General features: G+C 47.4%; 1 protein-coding gene across 1 annotated transcript in view; it reads right to left on the reverse strand.

The window, feature by feature from the left end:
- FERMT1 (FERM domain containing kindlin 1) overlaps positions 1-24,925 on the reverse strand; it is a 290,949-nt gene that overhangs the window by 251,257 nt on the left and 14,767 nt on the right. The window contains exon 2 of the mRNA XM_077313253.1: positions 1,170-1,376. The gene's annotated coding sequence lies outside the window, so the exon portion shown is untranslated. The remainder of the gene's footprint in view (positions 1-1,169; positions 1,377-24,925) is intronic.

Raw genomic sequence — 24,925 nt, forward strand, 5'->3', positions numbered from 1 at the left:
CCGAGCAGCTACAAACCAAACTACAAGCTAAGTGGCTAGGAGGGCAAAAACGAGCAACTTCATTCTTAGTCTATGTGGATCACAGGCAGGTGTGGGGGAAGGTTTTGGTGAAAGCCTCTGGACCGCTGTCTAGTTGACAATCACCACCACCATGGAGTAAGGAAGGTATGCAGAAAAGCTACCAGAGGGAAAAGAATCAAGCAACCTATGATAGTCCTTGGCTCCTGCTACCACCTGTCCTGTGGCTACCTTTCACCGAGTTCTACGCCAGGCCACCCTGATCCCGGAAGCTAAGCTGGGCTGACCCTGGGTAGTATTTGAATGGGAAACCTCCAAGGAACACCAGGGGGTGTTTGTGTAGGTCAGGGATTCCAAACTAGGGGTTCCTAGGGGTCCACAGGAGTTCCAGAGGGGGTCTGCGGCCTTTCGCCTCCTGCCTTAATGGCCAGAAGGTAGGGGACGATGCTCCTTCCTTTTTTACCCCTCCTCTCTCTCAAGCGTGAGCGACTTCTCTCATGTGCCCAAGAGGTGGTGGAGTCCACATGCCTACTCCAACCTTAAACTGCTTCCTGTTTCCCTCCTCGGTCTTCCTTGAGCCTGCCTGTTAACACAGGATGTGATGTCATTTCTGGTGACATGTCACTTCCGGGGGTGTGGCTGAGAGACGTGGCCTGCCAACATAACTTCCAGGGCTCCTCGAAACCTGAGCATTTTTTCTCAGCTCCACCCACAAAATCTCCAGGCATTTCTCAACCAAGAGCTGGCAACTCTAAAATAAGTCAGTCGCTGCGTTGTTCCTTAGATCAGGGGTAGTCAACCTGTGGTCCTCCAGATGTTCATGGACTACAATTCCCGTGAGCCCCTGCCAGCGTTTGCTGGCAGGGGCTCATGGGAATTGTAGTCCATGAACATCTGGAGGACCACAGGGTGACTACCCCTGCCTTAGATCACAGCAGGCTCTGGGGCATCCCCGGCAGATTGGCACACCAGCTGTGTCGCTCCAGAGACCAGCTGTGTCGCTCTCTACTTTCCTGTGGGAAAGTTCTGCTCCTTTGAGGCACCATTCCTGCAGCACTTGACCTGGTTGACCATGGGAGGGGCCAACTCCTCACACAAGCAGCTTATGCAGAAATCTGGGGTTGACAGGGACTCGAAACCTAGTCACTTACCGGGCCTCTCAGTGAACATTCAGCACCAGCCCCGGTTCCTTCTTTTTGCCTATTTGGTAGCGGCTCACAAGAGCTCAATTCCAAGAGGGTGCCTTCAGCAAGGTCTCTAGGTGCATCACCGCCAAAGGATTCCAATTTCAGGAAGAAGGCATTGTCTTGTGAGCTTGGCCTTCTCCAGGTCTCCCCAAGCAAGCGTGATTACGTGCCCTGTAAAACACGAAGGGGGGGGGAAGCCAACTTTTAAATTAAAGAGTAAAACACCGAGCACCCCATTTGCTGCTCCGCTCCTGTTCAAGTCCCGTTGCAGTCGCAGTTCATAAACATGCTTCGGGACAAGTCCTGCTCTAGCAAAACCGGCAACACTGCATGACTCCTACCCCGCAGCGGGCAGGCGATTGCCTTCTTATTCGACCACAGTTAAAAACAGCCGTGTTGGAGAAACCTGAAAAAACTCAGTGGACTTACTACTCTTCAAAATACAAGACAACACTGAACAGCACAATTCTGAAGAACCTAGTGCTGCTCAAACCTAATCTTGCTTTCTTGTGACTGATTTCATTCTCAAATCTCAGTTCCACAGGGCCTGCAAGACATTCTTCCGCCGGGTGTTCAGTTGAGCCCAATGGAACCTCCTCTATAAACACCAATCTTTCCGTTATAAAAATCAGATGACGATGCTGGACAGGTTGTTCTTGTCCTTAGCCTAGTATAAGCGACCCATGCTGTTATTGTTTAATGTAAATTGATAGAATCATAGAGTTGGAAGGGACCTCATGGGTCATCTAGTCCAACCCCCCTGCACTATGCAGGACACTTACATCCCAATCACTCATCTACTGTAATCTACCACCCCTTTGCCTTCACAGATGTTTTATTTGAATTGTTTGGTTGGAACTGTACTGGTTTTACAGTTGTGAGTCACCGAGAGCCAGGTGAAGCCAGGTGTTTGGTTGAGGCCAGGTGAATCCGAGAGCCAGGTGAAGCCAGGTGTTTGGTTGAGGCGAGGTGAATCCTGCCATACTTTCTAATGATCAGGACCCCCGCGCTACCACCTGCAGAGGGTCATCTTATTGAACCAAAGGCCCATTACAGCATGGTTGGGACTGGGAGGGTTAAGAATCTGATTAGGCCGCCATCTTCTTTCCTTCTATCTTTCTATTTATTGTACTAAGGTTTTATGTATTTTACATTGTTTTATATATATTGCGGGGTACTTGTTTTTATATTTGTAAACCGCCATGAGACGGCTGTGGTCCAGAGTGGCGGTCTAAAAATTGAAAAATAAATAAATAAATCTAATAAACACACAGGCAGACAAATAAAACACACAAACAAATTAAGCAAGCAGATTTTCTAGGTCCTCTCGCCAGGCACAATTACTACATTGGCTATATATTACCGCTTTTACAGGTAGACAGGCTCTTTTTACTGCACCCCCTCTCTTTTATTTATTTATATGTTGCCCTCCTCCAAATGGTCTCGGGGCGGCTTACATCAGCAAATAAAAACCCATACAGCATTAAAATTTAAAATGCGTTAAAGCCAACACATCTTAACTCTAGAACCCCGCCAGCGCCTCTACACCAGTTCTGCATAAGGAAGAGTGAAGGTATTGGAAAGTTTCAACTAGAATGCTCATGAACTTGGCTTTGATCAGAAAGCCCCCTGCCCTGGGTTCCCACCCAGACTATTTCCCCCCATCTCGAGCCAGGCCACATAGTAGAACATCTTGAAATGTACTTGTGGCCCATTAGGGTATGATTTTAGGACAACACGATTAGGCAAGAGGAAATGTTGTGATATTCTTAACAGGAAACTTTGTTGTTTTAATGGTTTGGATTCTGACTGTTTTATCTCCTATTGTAAGCTGCTCCGAGACTGTTTGGAGAAGGGCGGCCTAAACACCGAAAAGTAAACAAACAAACAAAGAGTTTTCTCTACGGAATCCATTTAGCACTGGGCAGTCAATGTCCTAAGAAAGAAAGGGGTGTTCCAGTGGGTGCCTGAGTCACAGATGGGGTCTCCAGAACCTAGCTCCTGCTGAGATTTGACTGGCAACTTCTCAAAGTTGGAGAGGAGGGTTTAGCTCCTTCTGTGTAATACTAGAACAGCACTCATCCAAAGCCATTAAGGGCTTACCTACCCCCCCCCCAAAGAATAGCCATAAAAACATGCGTGAGAGAAAGCCATGAGGGGCGGAGAGGACGCATTCACTCCCCTGTTCTTACTGGCGTCATTCAATCGTTTACAGTTGTACAAGCAGATTGAAGCCACACTGATTCTTGGTAGGACTGATTATACTAGCTGGTGGGAAAATGGTGCCTTCTCGGAAGCCAGACATTGTAATTTGACTACTGGGAAGCCCTACCTCGAGGGGAGAAGTCTAGATCCCCTGCCAAATAATAATACTGTTATTGTAATATTATTATAAGCAGTAACTGCAGATTAATTACGCAACTCCATTGTTTAGAAAGGCCTCTTGTTGGCAGGGCGCAGTTAGACGCCCAGCTTCTTCGAGTCTAGCACAGTCTCTCATCGAGGGAAGGTGGCCTGAAGTTCCATGGTTGGCTTTGGCCCATCTGACGGAATCGTGCTTTCTCTTGTGCTTACACGGAATCGGAGTCATCGGCAGCCACTCCACCAACTTGACGCTGCACTTCCTCGGAGTCAAGTTTCTTTTGGTAATCCAGCACGGGTGGAACAGCAAGACGTGCGGAAACACCACCCTCTGGACGTGCAGGTTGTGGGAATGGGCAAGATCTACAGTGCGCATGATCCAGCAGCATATACGGGAAGTTCGTCTAGCCTCTTGCGGGGCCAGGGTTTTTTCGGTCCTGGCCCCTGCCGGGTGGAATGAGCTCCCGGAAGAACTAAGGCAGGGGTAGTCAAACTGCGGCCCTCCAGATGTCCATGGACTACAATTCCCAGGAGCCCCCTGCCAGCGTTCGCTGGCTGGGGGCTCCTGGGAATTGTAGTCCATGGACATCTGGAGGGCCGCAGTTTGACTACCCCTGAACTAAGGGCCTTGTTGCAACTGACACAATTCCGGAGAACCTACAAGACGAAGCTCTTCCGCCAGGGTTTTGGTTGAGCCCAGGCTGATGGGAGATGTTGTCTCTCTGCGGAAGCTCCCCTATAACATCATCTCTGGAGGTTAGGAAGATTGAGGGGAGAAGGGATTTGGCTGTGATTATTAGCTTGTGGTTGGCAGGGGGGTTATGCTTTTATTGTTGTTAGCCACTGTGAGCTGGCAGGCCGGGTGCGGCAGACTAAATGTGTAATAATAAAATAAACCAACAAATAAATATCCTACAGAGGGCATTGGAGGACATGTGTATTTAGCATATTTAGACCAGGAACTGCCCTCTCCTCCAATGACCTGCCTGGCTCATTGGAGACTTCCTGTTTCTTCGAGCGCACTTCCTCCCTGCTTGCCTCCAGAAGGAACAGACAGAATGACTGGATGAACAGAACAGAATGATTACACAGGGCTTTCTCTCTCCCCTTTCTATACAAAGTGTCTCTTCGTAATAAAACTACTGTGTTCTTTTCAACCTGGTGCCTTGCCCCTCTTTTGCATATTTAAATTCTGCCGACACAAATCAGGATCCATGTCAGAGTATTCAGAGGGGGAGCAACTGCCGGGATCCTGAGCTTCTGGTAGGGCTCACTGCCACTGGCCAAGCCCACATACTTCCCATGCTACTCGTCTGTACCTGTGCTCCCGACTGCCCACGGGTCCAGAGGAAGGGGGTGGGTTGGTGCAGTGTTAAGAGCTCTGGTAGCAATGGCAGGAGGGAGCAGGCACATGAGCATTGATGGTGGGAGGCAAATGGGAGAAAGATGCACAGACGTGAGGAGCATGCTGGTGTGAGGGTGGAGAGGAGCGGTCCCCATCATGCCGGGCGGATGGGGGCCCCCCATGCCGTCCTTCCCATCCTCAAACATGGATACCCCTCACTAGCCTGTGTGTCCTCCTGTTTCCATGGGCCCTAGTGGAAATTGTGGCAAAAAGCACAAAGAGGCCCGAGAGGGGTCAAAAATTGTGGATTTGAGGGGTTTGACATATCACATCTCAATGGTTGCCAGTCTCCCACACACTCCAACAATGTCTATTAATTCCAAAGACCAGAGAGAGAGAGAGGCTTTCACATCAAAAGTCTTTACACCCCCTAATGCTACCAACATCTGCAAAAAGAACAGCAAACTTTTTACATCTGGCTAGGTGCAGGTCGAGTTAGGAGACATCCCTCAATGTAATTTGTGAAGATTTCAGAGACCACTCCCGAATCCGTCTTTCTAAGATGATAGCCATAGCGTAATTACTGTATTTAAAAGAAAATTCTTTAGCGCGGTATGTCAGAAGGCAATATTTCTCCTGGTGGCAGAGAAAACACTCCATCCGGGGTTTTTTTTGTGTGTGTTTTTTTGAAGTCGATGTGAGGAAAATAATAAGGGAAATCAAACAGACATTTGGAACGACTCTGCTGCAAAACCTTGTTGTTGTTGTTCTTTTTTTAAAAAAAAAAAGCAAGTCGTTAAGGCAATATTAAATTACGAAACTTGGGCTAAACCGACAAGGGACTTCTGTGACTCGAAGTCGTTAAATCTTCGATTTGGCAGGCCTTTAGAAAAGAGAACGTGAGAAGCGGCCTGTCAACGCGTCTTTCAATATATCATTATGCGAAAGATGAAAGTTCGTTTTGAATCAGAAAGCCAAGCGAGGCGGATTCTGATGTCAGGTAACATGGGTGGTAACATGCCAAAAATGGGTAGCTTCGGTTGAGATCAGACACCAATCTGTTGACTCTTGGTAGCTAATTTTAATCTTGATTTAATACAGAGCCAGGTAGTTATAACAGACATCTAAGCATGACTGAATTGATTCCCAGCCCTTAAGGCTCCTCTGGCGGTAACACTGAGGCCTGATCCGGCCTGTTCTCAACACAGATGATAGGGGGCCTTAGGTGGGATGAATTCTGAAGTTGGCTCTTCCTCGTGGTGGCTACGGGAAAACAGGAAGTGCAAACCTCCATGGATGCTTTTGCTGGGATTTGGGCTTCCTGCGATGGCGGGAGAGCTCCTGTTGGCAGCTCGCTTGGACTGGAGCTGTGGCCGAGAAAATAGCGGCATCGGTCACATGGCTGTGTCACTCCAGGGTAAGGGTGCCAGATGTTCATTAGGCCCATGGAAACCCCTGCTTTGGCATTGTTCCCTCCTCTTTGGGGTTTCCAGAAAGCGTGCGGCAGGGAATCCCTCCCAAAACAGCCACTTCCGCAGAGATCCTTGCCTCTTAGATCTCCCTTCCACATTTCCCTCACACTAACCAGGAAAATGAGCCTCTTGTGGCGCAGAGTGGTAAGGCAGCAGACAAGCAGTCTGAAGCTCTGACCGTGAGGCTGGGAGTTCGATCCCAGCAGCTGGCTCAAGGTCGACTCAGCCTTCCATCCTTCCGAGGTCGGTAAAATGAGTACCCAGCTTGCTGGGGGGTAAACGGTCATGACTGGGGAAGGCACTGGCAAACCACCCCGTATTGAGTCTGCCATGAAAATGCTGGAGGGCGTCACCCCAAGGGTCAGACATGACTCGGTGCTTGCACAGGAGATACCTTTACCTTTAACCAGGAAAAATGTCCTGACTTCCCTTGGAAGTGATATCCGCACACTGGGGTCATTGAGGAGAGATACTCTGGGTTTGGGGCAAAATGTTATGGTTTGAAGCTGATTTTTTACCATCCAGGAGCCAGAGTGTCGCTCCTAACATCTCCAACGTCACTTCCAGGTGACATCATTCTGGGTTTGGGTAAGTGTGGAGACAAAGCTCCTTGAGAGCACCCTTCCTCCACCACCTGTGTGGTGGCATTGGCTACTCTGCTTGAGGGGAAAGCTGGGGAGTGATGTAAGTTAGCAGAAGGAATTGTCAGAAATTCTATGGAAAGAGTGGCGAGACTGTGGGTCTCCAGATGTCCATGGTCCACAATTCCCATGAGCCCCTGCCAATTGGTCAAGCTGGCAGGGGCACATGGGAACTGCAGTCCATGGACATCTGGAGGCCCACAGTTTGGTCACCATTGGAGCTTTTACAAAATTTCTAGCAATTCCTTAAGGTACTCCACATCATTGCTTGATGATAGAAATAAGTTATCGGTTCATGGTAGGACTACCATCATAGTTGCCATTTCCAGGTTGGGAAATTCCTGGAATTTTGGGGTAGATTCTGGGAACGGGTCTTTAGTGGGATAGAGGACCACTGAGTCCACCGTCCAAAGACCCATTTTCTCCAGGGGAACTGTTTCCTGTTGTCAGGAGATCAGTTATAATTCCAAGAGGTCTCTAGGATGCACCTGGAGGTTGGCACCTCCAGTTGTCAACCCTCCTAAATGTTGACAGTCCCTAACCTTGGCAGGTTCCCTCCTGGCAACTGGAAGGGAAAGAGTGGCCAGATCTAGGTTGGAAAACTCTTGGAGGTCTGGTAAGGACAGAAACCCCAGTGGGGAAGAATGCCATAGGGTTCAGCCTCCCAAAAATCTGTTTTCTACTAGGGGACTGATCTTTGTTGTCTGGACATCAACTGTAATTCCACAGGTTTGCCAGACCCCTAATAATCCCCTAGGTAGGAGACGGGAACATGTGTCTGGATTATTATGCCAAAGCCATGATATTCCTTCTGGCACAAACCTGAAAGTCATATTACTTCACTGCTACGACATTTTGGGATCCAATGCAATGATACTGCCGGGTTCAGGCTGGAAGTGACATCACTACCCTCGTTTGCTGCCCCCTATTGTGCTCCCATGATATCCTGCAGCAAGAAGGTCTCCTTACAGATCCATTAATGGAGGAGCTAGAAAATGTAAGCAACAGCCCAGATTGAACTGGTTTGAAAATGCCACATTGAAAACGCTATAAATCTGGAGTCCATTTTAATTGTTTGATCACTATTAAAAGAAGAGATAAGATAAACTGTATTTTTATTATTATTCATTGTTAAATTGTTTAACTGTTAATTATAGCCTAGGGTAGATTCTTTCTTCTGCTGTTATATTCATTTCAAACCGTCCTCTTTTCGTGGTGTACTCTCTAGTGGGGCAAATAGTGGCCCTGTGGACCATTTGAGGTCAAAAAAGTGCCACAGTGAGAGGCCAAAGTCCCCCTTGGACACCATGGCCCTAACCCTAATTAGGCCCCACACTCACACCTGGGAACTGTGGAATTTTAGAACATGCTTCTCCACCCAGAGACATTAATGGGGAAAACGTAGTGCCTGCCTCTTCTGAGTTATGGAAGACAAGATCCAGGATAGGTTGATGGGCTGGACAGACCCGAGATTATGGGGGAGGGTTTGCTTCTGTCTCAAGAAGTGACATCATTTCCAGTCCACACTCTAGGAACTTCCACCCCCCCCCCCCCCAGAATTCTATGGTCAAAACAAAGTAGGATTCCCAGAGTATTCCTCCCAACAAAATGTTTTCTTCTGGCATAATCATCAGCATCAATGGGCCGGTGAGCTCAGTGGCGTGCAAATGCTTGCCAGAAGTGGGCAGTTGACAATCCTCCTTGGAGAGGAGTGTGTGAGGCATGCACACCCTTCCCCTTCCCAAAGGGGAAAACAGAGCTCCATTCTATCCCGTGGGGGTGTCTCTGTGCGCAATTCACCGCAATGGAAAAATCACCAGTTCACAGAGTCTTTCAAATTTCGTGGGCTAGAAATTAATCAGGATAATTATATTTGATGAGTTCTGAATTCAATAATAAAAAGAAAAGCTAAAAAAGTCAATGGCCTCGAGCTTTCTCCAGATCCTTAATATGCTATCTGGTGCTCATTAACTTGGAACGATGCCATTTTTGTCTGGCTGGCCAACCACCAGGTGTGCCACAGCAGCAGAAAATGGCATACTGTCGGGGGAGGTGGAAAAGTTGCCCCTCACAAAGGGCACGGAGATACATTCCCAGGTATGCTGCTTCACTCACCTGTTCAGCCACCTTCTCAGGTGGGTTGCCATTAGAGTAGGATGCTTAGGGCTAATCCTGCGTTGAGCAGGGGGTTGGACTAGATGGCCTGTATGGCCCCTTCCAACTCTATGATTCTATGATTCTAGAGAATTCCAGAGATGAAGAGTTTTACAGAGGAAAGCTAACCTGTCTCACTAGATCTCAGAAGCTAAGGAGGGTCGACCCTGGTCAGCATCTGGAGAGGTGACCACCAAGGAAGGATACGCTTGAGACATGGAGGCAACGGCAAATCGCTGAACAACTTTTGCCTTGAAAAGCTCACAGGCCTTCAGTCAGCTGGGACTTGAAGGTGAAAAAAGTTGCCTTTATCATTTGTTCTCACCTGGGTAGGCCAGAGAAGTCCAGTCTCCCCATATCTCCAAGGCTAAGCAGGGTCAGCCCTGGTCAGTAGTTGGATGGGCAACCTGCAAGGATGACGAGGGTTGTGATGGGGAGGCAGGCAATGGCAAAGCAATTCTGCATGCCTCTTGCCGTGAAAACACTACAGCAGGGGTGGCTTTCCAGAGGTCCATGGAATACAGTTCCCATGAACCCCTGCCAACATAATGCTGGCTCATGGTTATTGTAGTCCATGGACATCTGGAGAGCCACAGTTTGGCTCTACAAGGTTGATTTAAGTCAGCTGGGGCTTGATCACTCTTTCCACCGCCACCATGGCTGACTCATTTTTCATGCTTCTACTTTGCTTTCGATATAAGAGTCTTATGTGACTGCTGAAAAACAGAGCATGTTTTCCAAACAGCAGTACACAGCAGTATGTTTAATGCAAGCCACAATCTGGGCCCAGTGTACCCTGAGGCATTGCCTCTCTGCCTAGGCCCCCGAAGAGCACTCCACTCTGCAAATTCCATCCAGTTGGTGGTCCCTGGCCCCAAGGAAGTACGTCTGTCCTCAACCGGGCCCAGGATGTTTTCCACCCTACTTGGTGGAATGAGCTCCTGGAGGAGATCCGGGCCCTGCAGGAGCTGGCATAGTTCCTCAGGGCCTGCAAGACTGAGCACAAAACACCCCCACTAAGTGATACCTAGTCTGGAGATTTATGGGCTTTAATGCTCATCTGTTACCTACGTTTTTATTTTGTTTTATACGGTTAGTGTCAATGTCTTGTATTGGTTTTTAATTTACTGCTAATTTTGACCCACCTTGTGCACCGCCTTGAGCCATATTGGGGAGGGCGGTATAGAAATTTTAATAATAATAACAACAATACAAGCAAAACATATTATTCTCAACATCAGAATCACACAGAGCTGGAAGAGTCCACAAGGGGCCATCCAGTCTAGCTCTCCACCTTCTTGAGGACTTCAAAATCATACTTGAGTGTTAAGTATGTCAAGTATTGGGCTCTTTGCTTCTACTAGGAACGGGGTAGTCATCCTGTGGTGCTCCAGATGTTCATGGACTACAATTCCCATGAGCTCCTACCCCTGCGATATCGGATCATCAACTCAAAAACACCATGGAAAAAGCCAGATCCTTCTTTCACTTATGGGAACTTCACACTCCCGCACCATCCAGGTTTATTAATCTCCCCCCCCCCCAATTTTGCCAACAGCTGTTTTTGTGGAGTCCCCACCTTGATTGCTTCCCCCTTTTGTGACCGGGCAGCTGTGCCTTTGATTAGGCGGCATGCAAGGGCCTCAGATAAAGAGCACATCTGACACTGCTTATTCCCCTCCCCTGCCCATCCAGAATGCTATGAGAAGAGAAGAGTGTTAAACCTCATCTTCCACTCTTGCTTATTACAGCAATGTGAAAAGACACACGCACCGAGATGGGAGGTGAATTAACAGCCCTAGAGAATCTCTCCCTGCCATCAAAGTCAACCTTGCAAAGGAGAGAAAGAGGGAGGGAGGGAAGGGGGAGGCCGGGCGGGGATCCGCCTTTGAAGTAGGTCCCACCTACATGATCAGAGATGGCAGGACATCAAAGAGAAACTGCTCTTTCCTCTCGCAGCCCAGCTGGTTGTGTCTGCCACAGAACTAAAAAAGCAATAATGCGATATTTCCAGGCACCGTGACCACACATGAGCCAGGGGTTTGCAAGGATGTGCCTTAGGAGCCAGCGTGGTTGAGAGCAGCGGCTTCTAAGCTGGGGATCCGGGTTTGATTCCCCACCACTCCTCCACGTGCTGGGTGACCTTGAGCTCGTCACAGTCCTGTTAGAGCTGTTCTCACAGAGCTGTTCTGTCAGAGCTCTCTCAGCCCCATCTACCTCACAAGGTGACTGTTGTGGAGAGAGGAAGAGAAAGTTACTGTAAGCCGCTTTGAGACTCCTAGTAGAGAAAAGTGGCATATAAGAACCAACTCTTCTTCTTCTTCAGTAATATCAGGGCTCTCTCAGCCTCACCCCCTTCACAGGGTGTCTGTTGTGGGGAGAGGAAAGGGAAGGTGAATGTAAGCCGCTTTGAGGTTCCTTCAGGTAGAGAAAAGCGGCAGAGAAGAACCAACTCTTCTTCTTCAAGATGTGTGTCTAGCAGTAAAAGCAGTGAAACAAAGGGGTTAGGGATAACACATACAAGCAAAGATACCAGCCCAAAAGAAGAGGATTGAACAAGGGAGCTGGAATAAAGGAACCACTATCGAACAGGCAAACTAAGACATTCAGTTTTTAACAAAGTTTGAGTCCAAGGGCATCTTTAAGACCAACAAAGTTTGATTCAAGGTATAGGCTGATGAATTGTACTTGCACACAAAAGCTTATAACTTGAGTAAATCTTAGTTGGTCTTAACAGTGCGCCTGGACAAACTGAGTTCTGCTTCTTCAGACCCACCTGACTTCACACCTGAATTTATCAACATTACATTTTGATCAGTCTCTGGATTTTCAGATAGGTGGATAAGGTTGGTTAGAGAACCGCACTCAAAAAGTTGTTGTCAATGGTGTTTCATCAGACTGGAGGGAGGTGAGTAGCGGGGTACCTCAGGGCTCGGTGCTCGGCCCGGTACTTTTTAACATATTTATTAATGATCTAGATGAGGGGATGGAGGGACTACTCATCAAGTTTGCAGATGACACCAAATTGGGAGGACTGGCAAATACTCCGGAAGATAGAGACAGAGTTCAACGAGATCTGAACACAATGGAAAAATGGGCAAATGAGAACAAGATGCAATTTAATAAAGATAAGTGTAAAGTTCTACAAAGAGCCTCTTGTGGCGCAGAGTGGTAAGGCAGCAGACATGCAGTCTGAAAGCTCTGCCCATGAGGCTGGGAGTAAAATGAGTACCCAGCTTGCTGGGAGGTAAACGGTAATAACTGGGGAAGGCACTGGCACATCACCCCGTATTGAGTCTGCCATGAAAATGCTGGAGGGCGTCACCCCAAGGGTCAGACATGACTCAGTGCTTGCACAGGGGATACCTTTACCTTTTTAAAGTTCTACATCTTGGTCAGAAAAATGACCAAGCATGCTTACTGGATGGAGGATACGCTTCTAGGTAACACTGTGTGTGAATGAGACCTTGGGGTACTTGTGGATTGTAATCTAAACATGAACAGGCATTGTGATGCAGCGGTAAAAAAGGCGAATGCCATTTTGGGCTGTATCAACAGGGACATCACATCAAAATCACAAGAGGTCATAGTCCCATTGTATACAGCACTGGTCAGTCCACACCTGGAGTACTGTGTGCAGTTCTGGAGGCCTCACTTCAAGGAGGACGTAGATAAAATTGAAAGGGTACAGAGGAGAGCGACGAGGATGATCTGGGGCCAAGGGACCAAGCCCTATGAAGATAGGTTGAGGGACTTGGGAATGTTCAGCCTGGAGAAAAGGAGGTTGAGAGGGGACATGATAGCCCTCTTTAAGTATTTGAAAGGTTGTCACTTGGAGGAGGGCAGGATGCTGTTTCTGTTGGCTGCAGAGGAGAGGACACGCAGTAATGGGTTTAAACTTCAAGTACAACAATATAGGCTAGATATCAGGAAAAGGTTTTTCACAGTCAGAGTAGTTCAGCAGTGGAATAGGCTGCCTAAGGAGGTGGTGAGCTCCCCCTCACTGGCAGTCTTCAAGCAAAGGTTGGATACACACTTTTCTTGGATGCTTTAGGATGCTTAGGGCTGATCCTGCGTTGAGCAGGGGGGGTTGGACTAGATGGCCTGTATGGCCCCAACTTCCTCCTTGGGTAACCGCAAAATGCCTTCAAAGGGGATGGGGGAAATCGTGGCTTCTGAAAGTTCTCAGGCAGCCGGGCAAACAGGGATCGCATTCAGATCTGAACCGTAATCCCAGCGATGGTATTAAAGGGGAGTTAAACAGATTCAAGCACGAGAAATCCCACAGTATTCCTCTGAAACCCGTTGCCAAGTGGCCACATCAGGGGAAGGCCTTGGCCTCTGTGTGAAACAGCATACTGGACTAGATAGACCACAAGTCTGACCCAGCAGGGCTGCCTTTATGGTCCAGTCACAGGCAGCAGTTTAACACACTGGTCGAGAGTAAATGTTTAGCTGGTTGTAACTCCGCCTGTTGAATACTAGCCACAAGTAGGACGGCCAGATTCCAGGATCAGTTCCACGCTGGGAAGTTAGCTGCTCCAGCTCCCATGCAGGGGAACAAATACAGGGTAGATGAGGTGCACGGGGCCAGATGTCCCCCTCCCCCGTGCAGGAGCAGGAAGAGGCGGGGCAGCCTGCCCTGGCTCAAATTCGAGCCCAAGCCCAGTGTGAAGCCTCGAGTGTGGAAATGATCCGGGCGGAGGCCTGGTGTTCCTCTGGAGTTACACGCAGTCACCATTCCCAGGGAACAGTGCCGCAGGTGGAAATGGCAGCTTCAGAGGGTGGCGGTGAAATATGCAAGATCTGCAGTACGCACACTTTATTTTATTTATTTTACACTTACATACCACCTTCCCCTGAGGCTCAGGGCGGTTTAGATAGAACTTAGCGGAACAGGAACACCACTTGAGCAGAACATACAGGGTGTCCTGCAGGGGGCATTAGAGGAGAGGTATATTTAGCTTAGATAGCATAGGAACTTCCTATTGATTTTCAAATAATCTCCTCCAGGTCCTGATTGGCTGAATACGAGGCCTCTGGTTTGTTGAGCACACTTCCTCTGTTTTTGCCACCGGAACATCAGTTGAACAGCAGAATGACTGCAGACAACAGCTAGCTAGATGGTTAGATCTCTTCTCTCATCTTTCTCTCCTGAATAACAACTATTTTATTCTTTAAGCAGCCTGGTGCTTTGCTCCTTCTGCATACTCAAACTCTGCCAACAGGTGGACTCTATTGCATCACATAACCTGCTGGGCTCCCTCCCAGAACTCCACCCCCCCTCCACCACAGGCTTGCCCCCAAACTTCCCAAGCTAGAGTTAGTAACCCAATTTCCTCACTTTCTTCCCATGATCAGTACCTACACGATTGCAGACCTGTCGGTGCACCTGCCTTAGCATTGTTACTTCTCGTCCAGGCAAGCTCTGTTTACTCTCCGCCAGGCCAGCTGTGTTTCTGCCAGAAATCGGAACATGGAGCTTGGCTCCAAAAAAAAAAAGAAAAGGAGAGAAAAAGAGAAAAAAAGGAGGAGGGGCAAAAACATTTTGCTCCGACAAAGTTCCTTGGGATGCGGCACCCAATTTAATACAGGCTTTAGAAAAGAGGTTCTCAGTATAGGGTGGCGGTAGGAAAATAAAGAGACTGTTTACTGGCAGGACTTTCTAGGATTAAGCAGCCAAAGATGATTTAGAGAGACAAAGACAGGTTTCTAAGACAAGACAAGACAAATAATTCACAGAACAAGGCTCAAGCTAGGTGCATAATGAGCCAAGACAACCAGAACCCAGAGCCAAGCAAATTGTCCGGGAGGCGCACCTGATGCTGCATCAACGCTTCAGCAAAGCAGGTGCAAACCTGATCAGAGCACGAACGGGAAACCACTGGCGTGCCTATGGGAGCCGCTGTGATCCTTCCAAGAAAAGAGAGCGAGCCAATCGAGGAGGAGACAAACCAAGACGTTGCAACATTCAGGATGAGTTTGGGAACCTCAGTTATAGGAGGGGTGGGGTGGGCCACTGGATGAGAGGGCCAGGGGAAATAAATAAAGGTGAGAAGCAGAACCGTAGTGTGGTCAGCGATATATAGAAGAAGATTCTGCAGAAGCTCCGGGGTGTTATTTTCCCAACCTTTTGACCATGGAAGAACTTTTTCAGGCTTCAAGGAACCCCAGAATTAGTGGCATGCCCCTTCAGAGAAGTAGGCACGGAAGGAAGATGTGGGAGAGGGAGAAGAAGACGAAGATGAAGACAAAGAAGAGTTGGTTCTTATATGCCGCTTTTCTCTACCCGAAGGAGTCTCAAAATGGCTTACATTCACCTTCCCTTTCCTCTCCCCACAACAGACACCCTGTGAGGTGGGTGAGGCTGAGAGAGCCCTGATATTACTGAAGAAGAAGAAGTGGTTCTTATATGCTGCTTTCCTCTACCCGAAGGAGTCTCAAAGCAACTTACAGTCGCCTTCCCTTTCCTCTCCCCACAACTGACACCCTGTGAGGGAGGTGAGGCTGAGAGAGCCCTAATAATACTGCTCTGTGAGAACAGCACTATGAGGACTGTGACTAGCCCCTGGTCACCCAGCTGGCTGCATGTGTATGGGGAGGGGGGTGAAATCAAACCCAGTTTGCCAGATTAGAAGTGGGCGCTCCTAACCACTACACCAAGCTAACCACTACACCAAGCCCGCCAATCCATCAGTTGATTATTTACTGTTTACATTGTGGAGAAAAATACTAAGCCTGTAGAGCAACAAGGTAATTGGGCTTCAGTGACATCTAGTAATGTCAGGGGTGATCCGAATGTCTGGGAAAGGCTGTGTAAACCTTGGGGAGCTCTCGAAGAACCCTGGAGTTCCCCCAGAACTCAGTTGGGACATTAAGGACATTAAAATGCAGTGAAAGATAAGCCGAGGGACCATTTCATGTTGCAATGTGTTTTTCTAATCTGCTAGCGATATGCTGAAATTAAACGGGTGTTAAAAAAGTAAATGCACACCCAGCCTTCATAGGGATGCACTCCCCCATCTCTGCCCCAACGGCTAATTGGAGAGTAGGCCGTGTGTTACACTGCTCATTAGCAACCTTATCAATCAGACCAAATTTAAAAAGCCACCTTTAGCAATGTGGCTGGACCTTTCTTGAGAAGACACCACCAGGGAGAAGGTAGATAAGGGCAGGTTGGTGGGTGGGTTAGAAGGAAAGGAGAGGGAGAAGGGGAGAGGCAGTGAGACTTGCCTGGGGGATGGAAGGAGGATATAGGGGGAGGGATTCAGGGGAAAATGACTTCCTCCCCTTCGGCTTAAAGACTTTAAAGGTAAAGGTATCCCCTGTGCAAGGCCATGTCTGACCCTTGGGGTGACGCCCTCCAGCGTTTTCATGGCAGACTCAATACGGGGTGGTTTGCCAGTGCCTTCCCCAGTCGTTACCGTTTACCCCCCAGCATGCTGGGTACTCATTTTACCAACCTCGGAAGGATGGAAGGCTGAGTCAACCTTGAGCCGGCTGCTGGGATTGAACTCCCAGCCTCATGGGCAGAGCTTTCAGATTGCATGTCTGCTGTCTTACCACCCTGCGCCGCTTATCCATATATAATACCATCCAAGATTTTATAGGAGTTCAAGAACTGAGCACCTTGCCAGGTGGGCCAGGTCAACACTAAAAGAAAATTAACATCTGTCCAATAAAACTTTAACACTAAGAACATGCCATGCCATACCAGTTTAAGAATCCACAAGGGTTTTGCCACAGATGTCAGAGTGCGGGACAGGTCTCCCTAGGCCTCTAGCACATACGTGAACATGTGCTGAATTGGAGTGGCTAAGCCAGGGGTAGTCAAACTGCGGCCTTCCAGATGTCCGTGGACTACAATTCCCACAATGAATGTCTTCCTCCCTTCCTCCCCCCAAGTCTACTCCCCCCTGAGTCTCAGGGGAGGCTAGTATATAAATATTTTTTATGTAATTAAAAAAAAATCAGTTTACCGTATTACAACATTGTTAAAATCAAGACTCGCTATATTTTTCTTCAGAGGCAACATTGTAATGCAATCAAACAAAATGTTTCGGGGGGAGGGAGGGAGGGGGGATGGCATTGGAAGTGACACTGAAGTGATGATGGCGGCTGTAGTTACCAAAACCCCAAATGCAAAGGTTTCCCCGCTGGACAGCCTCGAATTAGGACCTCGCTCAAAAATTAAATCAATGTATCTGGGGACTCTTTTGTCCTGGGGTGAGTTCGCAATTCGGGTCTGCTCCTGAAAAAGCCGATTTAAGCGTGGGGATGGATGCAAACTTCAGTCCTTTCAAGCAGGGGTCGTCAAACTGCGGCCCTCCAGAGGTCCATGGACTACAATTCCCATGAGCCCCTGCCAGCAAACGCTGGCAGGGGCTCATGGAAATTGTGGTCCATGGACCTCTGGAGGGCCGCAGTTTGACTACCCCTACTTTAAACAGACAAAAACTATGGATATTGCAAGTGTGGAAACGGCTCACAGGAAAGTCCAGCTGCAAAAGCACATTGAAAGTGCATTATCCAGTGTGTGCAGATGGTCCCTTTAGCTGGGGATTTCAGGGGCTGAATCTGGGACCACCTGCGTGTCAAGGTGATTTCTACTGAGCCATGGCGCACATCCCCCCGCCCCCATCCCTAGATAACAAGAGCTGAAAAGGAACCAATACAGTGTCTCTCAGGGTAGGGGACTCCAAATAGAAACTAGAAGGTGACCTTTCAGCCACTTCAGAGACAAGGTTTACTGGTCCACACAGCAGTTGCCAAGAAGTATTCATTTTGTGGTGACCCGAAAGTGTTGGAAGACACCCACAGTGATCTCTGCCCAGGTTAGGGGAAATAGGTAAGGCCATTTTTTTTAAGCAGGTAGTGAGAAATCAGTGAAATAGGACTATATTTTTCACTTTCTGTTTAGGAGCCGGGTACAAAGGCTGCACTGCTACCGCGAGAGGGTAATTGGAAGGGCAAAAGGTGAGAAAAAGGTTCCTGCCGAGTCAAGGCAGGACACCTGATAGCTCATCAGGTAGCAGAGTCAGGTTTAATAATGTCTCTGCTAAACACAGTTAATAATTGAGGTCAGCGCTCTTGGCAAGGATAACAAGAAGATAGTGTCCCCAAGTGAGGAGTGATGGTGCGAAGGCCACGCTGCTCAAAAACAAAACAAAAAACACCACACCACAGGTGGCGCTTATAACATTTGCTGAGGTATTCTGTTCTAGAGGCAGCTGGGTCACAGGGCAGGCTTACTCAGAGTGCCTGGGTTTTAGGCCGCTCCCTCCTCTTACTTTTTGAAGTAGAGGTGCTCATGCAGAGGCAAGGGCTCGTTTTAAGACCACTGTGCCCAAACAGGCTTGCTATTCCATCAGGAGCAAATGCTCAAGTCATAACAGCACTCCACTACAGCAGGGGTAGTCAACCTGTGGTCCTCCAGATGTTCATGGACTACAATTCCCATGAGCCCCTGCCAGCATTTGCTGGCAGGGGCTCATGGGAATTGTAGTCCATGGACATCTGGAGGACCACAGGTTGACTACCCCTGCACTAGAGCACTTTTAGATGTTTCAGCTTTGCAAGGGCAACAGAGAAACAAGATCTGGGATGTCTCCCTATTTCACGACCACTCTGGCTCCATCTGAAAAGGTTTTTTTTTTTTAAATTTCCACCCCCTCTCACTCTTGACAAAATGGCAGTCTTCCCCACTCCTCCTGAACTAGTTAAGGAAATTCAACTGGAACAAAAATGGGCACTTTGCTAATCAAGATAACCAGGATAAAAACCATGCACTGTGATTCTATGACACACAGCGGGTAGGATCCAGACAGCTGTTCAATTTAGTCTCATAGAATTGTTCTTCTTGCTACGGTCCCAATCCTAGTTCTTGGAATATGCAAGATCTGAGTGAGCATGGTTGAATAGGATACGGGCAATGTCCTGCAGGGGGCATCAGAGAAGATGCGTAGTTAGCATATTTAGGTTGGGAACTTCCTGATATTTCTCAAATAATCTCCTCTGTGTCCTGATTGGGTCACTTGGAGACTTCCTGCTCCTTTGAGCACACTTCCTGCCTGCTTGCCACCTTGTTAGACAGAATGATTGCAGACAGCAGTTAGACCAGCCTTTCTCAACTGTTTACTGTTGGCAAACCCTTGAAACATTCTTCAGCCCTCGAGAAAACCCGGAAGTGGCACATTAGGAAGCATCGCTGTGGACACGCCCACCCAGGGCCCCTCCACTTCCCCCCCCCCAGGCCCATCATTGGCCATTTTGGAAGGTTGACATGGCCATATACGGTCATATCTCAAAAAAAGAGTTTAATATGTTTAAATATATATATTAAAAATTAATTAATTCCCACCCATTCAGGAAACCCTTCCAGGCCTAAGAAACCCCAGGGTTTTACAAAATCCTGATTGAGAAAGCATGGGTTAACGAGTTAGGTCTCTCTTTCCTCTTTTTTTAAACATAGTCCTTTCTCTTAATAGAACTATTTTATTCTTGTAAATAACCTGGGGCTTTTCTGCACTGGGTATTTTAAGCTTGTTGGGCTCAGTTTAAAAAAGCCATCTACATCTGGACCCGATTTTCACTCTATGCTGCTTGTTTTTTTCCTGCAATCTGCACAGCTAAGGATTGACTCTACAGTCTACAGCTAATGCTGGCAGGGGCTCATGGGAATTGTAGTCCATGGACACCTGGAGGGCCGCAGTTTGACCACCTCTGGTCTACAGGCTTGATTCTAGTCACATGACTTATCCCCTGGCATATCCAAGATTGGATGCCTTGCCTATTACACAGTTTCTTTCCCCTCCAGCATGGATATTGTGCTGAGGTCTCTGTTGATTGGTTGGCTCCCAGCAGTAGCAGACCCTTATATTGCTGGTGCTGTCTAAAATCTGTCTTTGCTTTCATGCTGCTAAACCGTTTCCCCTAATTTAGAAGTCCTCTTTAAGTAATGTGAGAAGCACTCACACAAGAAAGAGTTAAAGATCAGCCATCTCTGATCTTTGTGCTTCGCAGGGTGGGGGTGGGTGGGGAGGAGAAATGGCTTGTTCTCTCTTTCCAAGCTTGGCAATTCATTTCTTAAAGTGAGGGGGAGACATTGCCTGTCTTCCATTGGAATAAAAAGTGAGAGAAAACACCAGAAAACCTGGCATAGCGACTTTCAATGCAGTGTATCTAATGGTGGCTCATCAGTAAAGACTTTTGAATAGCGTTTCCTTCCCCCCTTTTACAATACAGTTTTTTGTGTTAAGTGTCCCCTTAACTTTAAAACATGATGCACTGCTCAAACTAATGGGAGGAAGGGGAGAAAAAAAACCCCTAGCAACCCAGGTTTTCTTATTAGCATGCAGATTTAAACACTGTGATTTAGAGGAGAGTATCCCAGAAAAAAAGATAGGTTCAGAGGGCAGGAACAGATGTGAACGGGATGAGGATTAAAGAGATAGTGCTTCAACTCAAAATTACGCTGTGAGTGCAGACAGGACCACAGAATGCTCCAGCTGCAAAAGCACATTGAACGTGCATTATCCAGCGTGCCTGGAACAGGCTAGCCAAATACTAACCAGTAGGCCTGACCCTACTTAGCATCTGAGTTCTGATGAGATCAGTCTATCTTGGACAGGATATGTGCCATGCAGCTACCACAATTCCCAGCATAATTCTTCCGGCAGTCAAGAAGAAACCCTTCCTCCCATTTTCCAAGGTGGTTGGACCTAGTTCACTGACTTCCCAACTTTGGGTGTCAGAAACTGCCAAGGATTTTGAGTGGAATAACTATGGGCAGCTCTTTTTAAAGAAGCAAGGAAGGTCTCCAAGCAAACAGTTTAAGAACTTCTCCAGCTGTAGTACCGCATGATCAGATTTCAGGCAGCGTTTCATTTGTTACGAGGAGTTTAATTTCAGCCAAAATTAATCAAGGTCAGGATCTCAGACTATTTTCCTTTCCAGCTACTGTCTGGCCAGTACGATCGGTCGGATAACTTGAATGACCTGGAAGTAAGTTCCGTCAGCCATCTGTAGGATTATGGAAATGAGAGATTTGTGAAGTGCTCAAGGGTCAAACATGACTCAGTGTTTGCACAGGGGATACCTTTACCTTTACACTGTACATGGCTGAAAGATGAAATAATTTGAGGATGGTTGTACTAGCTATGCTAAAGCTATGCTGTTGTACTAGCTGTGCTGGGAGTGGTGGTCTAGAAACATAATTATAAATTTTAAAAAAGTAAAATAGATAAATGTCAGTGGGCTTTGGGAAATGAGAACGTTTACTTGTTAAATTGAGATCTTGGAGGACTGGGTCTAAACTTGGGTACTCTTCTCTCTTCTGTTTTATTCATTTATCTAACCCAGTGGTTCTCAGCCTGGGGGGTCAGGACCCCTTTGGGGGTCAAATGACCATTTCACAGGGGTCGCAGCAGGGCAAGCTGCTTGGCTTTGGGGGGGCGCATCCACACAACAGCCTTGCGGGGTAGATTGAGATGGAGTGTTCATCTGTCTGGAGCAGCGGAAAAGAGTGAGATCGGCATGGTGGGACAAGAGGCAGAAATGAACTGAGAAACTCGGGGGGGGGAACCAATTTATACACAATCATGAACAATGGATCTTCACGCCATTGGTCAGTTTTGCTTTAACTTCTGTGAAAGAACACTTGCCTAATTTTATGGCTGGGGGTCACCACAACATGAGGGTCGTATTAAAGGGTCGTGGCATTAGGAAGGTTGAGAACCATTGATCTAACCCAAGACAATGAAAGCAATACTGGTAGGAGACCTTGTCCCTCCCTGCTCCAAATCCCTCCCGCTCCCAGCTCCACCCCCAAAGTCTCCGGGTTAGTTCACATCCCAGACATGGCAAGCCTGTTCGAAGGTCAGAAAACCAGAGGGGGAGCTGAAGGTGGACTTAGAGGCAGCAGCCAGCCTAGGTAGAGTCAGGAAGGAACCGTGAGGCTGGATCCAAAGAAACATGAGGTGTTCCACAAACTTTTGCACAAGAGCTTGCTGCCTCTTCAACAATGCTCTTCTGCTGACTGGGTTTTACTTTTCACACACAGGCCACACTTTTCCAAAGTGAAACTGCACTGTACCATCGGAATCAAATAATTAAGAAAGGACAAACCAATGGGAAAGAAGCCTGAGGCAGAAGCCTCAGAGGTCACCCTAGCTGTAAGTTATACTGCAGTCAATGCTTGCCAGTTTGGGGTAGTGGTTAGGAGTGCGGACTTCTAATCCGACAGGCCAGGTTTGATTCTGCACTCCCCCACATGCAACCAGCTGGGTGACCTTGGGCTCGCCATGGCACTGATAAAACTGTTCTGACTGAGTAGTGATATCAGGGCTCTCTCAGCCTCACCTGCCTCACAGGGTGTCTGTTGTGGGGAGAGGAAAGGGAAGGCGACTGTAAGCTGCTTTGAGCCAGCCAGCCAGCCTTCCTTCCTTCCTTCCTTCCTTCCTTCCTTCCTTCCTTCCTTCCTTCCTTCCTTCCTTCCTTCAATGTCATTCAGGTTAATCTGCAAAAACTGCAATGAGAACAGTTATTCAGGGTGTAGTGCTTAGCAGACACATCTCCTCTGTAATGGAGCAGGCCGCAATCCTATCTAGCCTACTGATCAGGAAGTAAGTCCCACTGAACACAGGGGTGGTTTACTTCCAAGTAGACACGCACAGGACACTCAAGGCTGAAGATGCTGCCAGTGGTTCATCCAGACTAAAAAATACTGGATGACGCTCATGGAACGCATCGTGACTCTAAATGCTACCTGTTGAGAATAGAAAAAGTTGGTAACTCCTCCAGGAAGTTGTACCCAACTTTATTTGGAGAGTAGCCACGCCGGAATATTTAAGACAAATGTATACTGTGCTGTTTCCAACATGATGAAGCTTACGAGGACAATATTAAGTTACATCCTTCAACAAGAAAAGAGGATTGATCTGAACCAAACCACGACTTCCTGCTGAGAATCTCGAAAGAGCAACATCCTAGGGCATCGTCTTTGATATTACGTTGGTTTTAAAACTGCAGCATACTTGAGGAATGCTTTCATACCTCCAGGCTGACTGGTTCTGTAACAACTAACCTCTTGAGAGAGCACCTGCTTGTCATCATCCGGAGCCATTAGCACTAGACCTCTCGTTGCAGAAACATGGGGAAATGGAGTCAAAAAACTGCAACACCGCGGAGAATGTAATTCAGATTTCAGTGAATACATTTTGGATTCCAGTGAATTTAATGGACGGATTTTCACAAGAGGCATAGTGAGAACCAAGATGCTGTCTATTTGTCTGCTGTTTAAATATGTGGAATCAAGAAAAAGGAAGCATACAAGGGCTATCTTACCAGGCCAACTTTATATGCAAGTTCTATTAGTTCTTTAGGATACAGGTGCTGGAGACTACAAACAAACAAAAACAACCCATCAGGTAACGATTTAGGGTTGACAACTCTGGCCTGGAAATTCTTCGAGATCTGGGGATAGGGCCTTTGGAAGGGGAATCTAGTGGGTGAGTTCACTCGGAATCTATGGTATACCATAGAGTTTGTCTTCTAAAGCTGCCATTTTTCTCCAGGGGAACTGCCCTCTGTCGTCTGGAGTTCAGTTGAAATCCCTGGGGAATTCCAGGCTCTACCCCAGGAAGATTTGTGCCCACAACAATATACATAACAGAGAATAAGGTGGTACTGCTTTGGCCTTTCCTGCTTTAGAACAAGTGTGTGTGTTTGGGGGTGGGGGGTTGTTAAAACACTAAAATTAAAAGTGCATCAGAGAGACAGCTAGATCAAATATATCATTTGAAAAATAAATTTCAATATAGCAGAACTGTCCTAGATAAACAATTCAAGCTTCTTGGTAAGAAATAGAGAAAGCCATACCTAGGGCAATAGAGTTAAAGAAACGTATACTTTGATTACACTGATACAGTTATTTATTAGATTTCTTACCGTCCGCTCCCAGCAAGCTGGCTCGCGGCAAGTCACAAAGAATCAAACCCCACAATAAAAGAATAAAAGCCAGTCCCCAATTTAAACCATAAAAACCTCCCTACGCTACGCCCTTCCAGCTCTGCCTACATCAGAAGAACAAAAAAGTAGAGAGATTTGAGAGTATTTGGGGAACCCACTATGTTAAAGAATGGAAAAGTTGTTAAATGCACTAAATTTTGATGATGGGAATGTATTCAAGTGGGCCGCCATGTTGGTCTGAAGCAGCAGAGCCAAGGGCCTTTAAGACCAACTAAGAATGTATCTAATTAGGGTTGGGCATGTTGTTAAGTATGTTCCTAAACCATTATTTTATTTTTGTATTTTGTAATCTTGGTTGGATTACCTATTTGTTATTTGGACGTAGATTGAATGTTGTTCGGTGTTGTGGTTAGGAGTGTGGACTTCTAATCTGGCATGCTGGGTTTGATTCTGCACTCCCCCCCATGCAGCCAGCTGGGTGACCTTGGGCTCCCCACAGCACTGATAAAACTGTTCTGACCAAGCAGGAATATCAGGGCTCTCAGCCTCACCTCCCTCACAGGGTGTCTGTTGTGGGGAGAGGAAGGGAAGGCGACTGTAAGCCGCTTTGAGCCTCCTTCGGGTAGAGAAAAGAGGCATATAAGAACCAACTCTTCTTCTTCTTCTTCTATAATAAATAAATTGGAGAGAGGGGCGGATAGAAACACAGAGAGCCTGTACAACTCCCCCCCCCCCCCCGCATGCCATTACTCTTGCAAAACAGGGCCATTGAAAAACCTT

Source organism: Paroedura picta, chromosome 1, assembly GCF_049243985.1.
Source record: "Paroedura picta isolate Pp20150507F chromosome 1, Ppicta_v3.0, whole genome shotgun sequence".
NCBI classification, from domain to species: Eukaryota; Metazoa; Chordata; class Lepidosauria; order Squamata; family Gekkonidae; genus Paroedura; species Paroedura picta.